Raw genomic sequence first — 5,082 nt, forward strand, 5'->3', positions numbered from 1 at the left:
ATGTGTAAAACAGACAGCTAGTGGGAAGCTGTTGTATAATACAGGGAGTTCAGCTTGGTGTTCTGGGATGACCAGGAGGGACGGGATGGGGGTGAGGGTGGGAGGGGGGTTCGAGAAGGAGGGGATGTATGCATACCTATAGCTGATTCACTTCAGTGTACAGTAGAAACCAACACAACATTGTAAAGCAATTATACTCCAATTAAAAAATAAAAAATAAACAACAACAAAAAAACCCAAACAAAACAACAAAGCAGAAGAGAAAAAAAAGTGAGTGGTGGCAACCAGTCCTGTGAAGAAAATGTTTCGTCTTGGTTTGTGCACTTGTTCATTCATGGCATTCTTAGTAAGTAGCTGAGTAATACACCACAGGCCTGGGGGGATCGAGTCAGACAAGGGTGCCTGAGCCTGAGGGGCCACTCGCCACTGGTGGAGGTGGACACAGTAAATAAGCAACTGTGATGTGGTGTGAAAGTTCTCTGCGGGAGAGGAGCCTGAGGTGCTGCTGGGCCCCAGAGGAACAGGCACTGAACTCATCCTGGGACTGTGTTTGTGACAACAACAGAAAACAGGCTTTGATGAAAATAAATGGAACTGAGCAGCCCAGGAAACCACATGCAAAGCACCCAGGGCCTGCCAAGGCAGCTCTAGATCTTGTTTCTCTGGGTCGTGGTGACTCTACTGCTATTTCTTATCTGTTCCTGAGCCTGCTGATTGGGCTCTTGCCTCCAACCCTCAAGGAAGAGTTAATCCTTAAGAGAATACTCACAATATTCTTTTTAAATTCAAGTATAGTTGATTTACAATGTTTCTGTTGTACAGAAAAGGGATTCAGTTATACATATACGTATGTATGTTTTCAGATTATTTTCCATTATAAGTTATCATAGAATATTTAATATAGTTCCCTGTGCTATACAGTAGGACCTTGCTGTTTATCTGTTTTATGAATAGTGATGTATATATGTTAATCCCAAACTCTTAATTTATCCATCCCCATCCCCTTTCCCTTTTGGTAACCATAAGTTTGTCTTCTATGTCTGTGAGCCTCTTTCTGTTTTGTAAAAAAGTTCATTTGTATGAATTTTCTAAGATTCTACATGTAAGTGATAACATATATTTGTCTTTGTCTGACTTACTTCACTTAGTATGATAATCTCTAGGTCCATCTGTATTGCTGTAAGTGGCATTATTTCATTCTTTTATGGCGTAGCAGTATCCCATCGTGTGTGTGTGTGTGTGTGTCTATGTACCGCATCTCTTTTATCCATTCATCTGTCGATTGACATTTAGGTTGCTTCCATCTCTTGGTTCATAGTGCTGCTATGAACACTGGACTTCATGTATCTTTTAAAATTCTATTTATTTTAATTGATTGATGATTGCTTTATAATATTGGTTTGATTTCTGTCATATATCAACATGAATTAGCCATAGGTGTACATGTATCCCCTCCCTCTTGAACCTTCCTCCCACCTCCCACCCTTTCCTACCCCTCTAGTTTGTTACAGAACCCCAGTTTGAGTTCCCCGAGTTGTACAGCAAATTTCCATTGGCTATCTATTTCACATATGGTAGTGTATATGCTTCCACGCTACTCGCTCCATTCATCTTATCCTTTCCTTCCTCTCCACCACCCTTATCCATAAGTTTGTTCTCTATGTCTGCATCTCCATTGTTGCCCTGAAAATACGTTCATCAGTAACATCTTTCTAGATTTCATGTATGTTAATATACGATATTTGTTTTCTGACTTACTTCACTCTGTATAATAGGCTCTAGGTTCATCAAGCTCATTAGAACTGACTTGAATGTGTTCCTTTTAATGGTTGATTAGTATTCCATTGCATATATGTAATACAGGCTTCCCTTGTGGCTCAGCTGGTAAGGAATCTGCCTGCAAAATGGGAGACCTGGGTTCGACCTCTGGGTTGGGAAGAGCCCCTGGAGGAGGGCATAGTAACCCACTCCAGTATTCTGGCCTAGGGAATTCCATGGACTGTGTAGTCAATGGGGTCACAAGGAGTCGGACACAACTGAGTGACTTTCACTTTCACCACAGTTTTCTTTATCCATTCATCTGTCAATGGATATCCATGTTGCTTCCATGTCCTAGCTCTAGTAAACAGTGCTGCAAAGAACACTGGGGTACATGTGTCTTTTTCAGTTTTGGTTTCCTCAGGGCATATGCCTAGAAGTGGCATTGCTGGGTCCTATGGTGGCTTTATTCCTAGTTTTTTAAGGAATCTCCATACCGTATTGTAACACAGGCTTCCCTTGTGGCTCAGCTGGTAAAGAATCTGCCTGCAATGCGGGAGACCTGGGTTCAATCCCTGGGTTGGGAAGATCCCCTGGAGAAGGGAAAGGCTACCCACTCCAGTATTCTGGCCTGGAGAATTGTCCAAAGAGTTGGACACCACTAAGCAACTTTCACTTCACTATATTATGTTCCATAGTGGCTGTATCAATTTACATTCCTACCAGCAGTGTAAGAGGGTTTCCTTTTCTTCACACCCTCTTTAGAATTTGCTGTTTGTGGATTTTTTGATGAGCGCCTTCATTTATCTTTTTGAATTAAGAGTTTTAATCTTTTCTGGGTATGCACCCAGGAGTGGAACTGCTGAGTCAGCTCACAATATTGTTACAAAATCCAACATCAAAATCCCCAATCCTGTATACAGTAGGATTCCAATTTTGTACTTGTCTGTTTCTGTATGTGGGAGTTCATAATGCGCATGCAGAAAAAAGACTGGAAAGAAACACATCAAAACATTAAAAGTGGCTCTCTTTGGGAAGCATTCTTCTATCTTCTTGTTAAATATTTTCATTTTCCCACAATGAATATGCATTCATCTTTATTATCTGAAAAATACTGTTAATTTTAAAAACGAAGAGTTTGCAAAAGGCTGCATTGCTATATGATTCTGCTTATATGACATTCTGGAAAAGGCAAAACTATAGGGACAGAAAACAGGTCTGTGGTTGCCGGGAGCCTAGGGTGGGGAAGGGACTAATTACAAATGGACACAGGGGTTTTTGGAGTGATGACAACGTTCTGTATCTTGATTGTGGTGATAGTTACATGATTGTGTGTGTGGTTTTCAAAACTCACAGAACTGAACACTTAGGACAAATGTTGTTGTATATAAAAATTTCCTCAGTAAATCAGAGATTTCTTTTTGGTTAGAGTCTGGATCATTTCTCAGCTTCTATTATTTCTGAAGAATCAAATGGACCTAAGAAGATAATGAAAAATTAGAGGATATGATCTCAAAAAGGAAGATTAAAGAAAGAGATAAAGAAAAGTTTCATATTCCTGTCAGTCTCTTCAAGTTCAGCCTTAAGTGACTGGGGTTTGAGTTTGGTTTCTGTTCTTTGCTCCTTTTTTATTTTTATTTTTTTTTCCTTTGCTCCTTTTTTAAAGTCACTTGAGACCAGGATATATATGAAAGATATAGTTTTTCTTGGTATTTAATGAGGTGACTTGAGTATGAATTCAAGTATATGATTTACAACTGGAGTGATATCTTTATGAAACATTTACACCTGTGACAACACCTAATAAAACTTATTTATTATTATTAGAAACATTGCTTTTATGGTTAGAACAGACTCAAAATAATGCCATTGGACCAGACACATACAAATTGATCATTTACCCTATTGATCTTGTCAGTGTCATATCTAAATTCAATCTGATGGAGAATTGAGAAAAGGGCAAGCCAGTGACATCATTTTCTTTAAGAAGATTGGGGTTTTAATTCACTGCACAGGACATGACATAAAGACTATGTTAGAGTAGGGAACTACATGAGCCAGAAGCTGGCATGAACTCAAGATTATCTGTAGAAGGAAAGAGCGATGCCTAGACACAGACTCTCCTTCACGTAAAAGGACTTGAGGGTCCCCTGTGTCTGGCATAGGGGTAGGTGCTACAATTCTTGTCCCGAGTGACCAAGGTAGACACTAGTGTTCAAATTCAGTCATATCATTTAAATATTTATCCTTGGTCCTTTATTTAATATCAAATCAGATAACTGTCCATAAATATTGACATTAGGTGTTGTTATAATCAAGATAGATTCAAAGCTACTCTTTCGTTGCCTCCTTAGAATAAATGTTATGGAAGACAGGTGGGTAACTGGCTCAGTGCAGAGAGAAGAGCTATTCTATTTACTTTTTATGAAGCTGCAAATTCTTCTGTTTCTCCTTGCTGCTGCTAAGTCACTTCAGTCGTGTCCGACTCTGTGCGACCCCATAGACAGAAGTCTACCAGGCTCCCCCGTCCTTGGGATTCTCCAGACAAGAACACTGGAGTGGGTTGCCATTTCCTCCTCCAGTGCATGGAAGTGAAAAGTGAAAGTGAAGTCGCTCAGTCGTGTCCGACTCTTCGTGACTCCATGGGCTGCAGCCCACTAGGCTCCTCCTTCCATGGGATTTTCCAGGCAAGAGTACTGGAGTGGGTTGCCATTGCCTTCTCCGTGTTTCTCCTTAGAAGTGGCTTTAAACGTGTGGTGCAGAAATTGTATGTACAGATGCTCCTGGTTCAAATAAAACCAGTTGAGAAATCACAGAGAAATACTGAAAATTAAAAAAGAGTTAAGTAATGGATCCTGGTTAAGGGTATGATGAAAAGATGGCATGGAGTTCACTACAGAAAAAAAAAAATTACCTTGTTAGTCCATTTTATTTACAAACTAGGAAATTCAAGCTCTAGACCCATAAAGTCGATGGCCCACTGGATGTCTCCACTTGGATATCACACAGGTACATCATGCTCAGTATGTCCAAACCTGAACTTTTTCCCTTTCCCTCTCCCCAGCATATGCTCTTCCTGGGTTCCCCATCCTGGTGAATGGAGCTACTACCTACCAGTAACTCAGTCCAGAGAAACCTGGCAGTCATCCTTAACACCCTAACCTTCCTCACCTCCAGTATGCAAGCATTCAATAGGTTCCCCCAAATGTGCTTTGCCATTCCCTTAGTGTTACCATTGGTCTCCACGTTCCCGGATCCAGTGGATGCTCTTCTATCTTTGTATGACTTTGACCTCTTTACTGATTCTGACATTGCTGGAGGTCC

Source organism: Bos mutus, chromosome X (assembly GCF_027580195.1).
Source record: "Bos mutus isolate GX-2022 chromosome X, NWIPB_WYAK_1.1, whole genome shotgun sequence".
Taxonomy (NCBI): Eukaryota; Metazoa; Chordata; class Mammalia; order Artiodactyla; family Bovidae; genus Bos; species Bos mutus.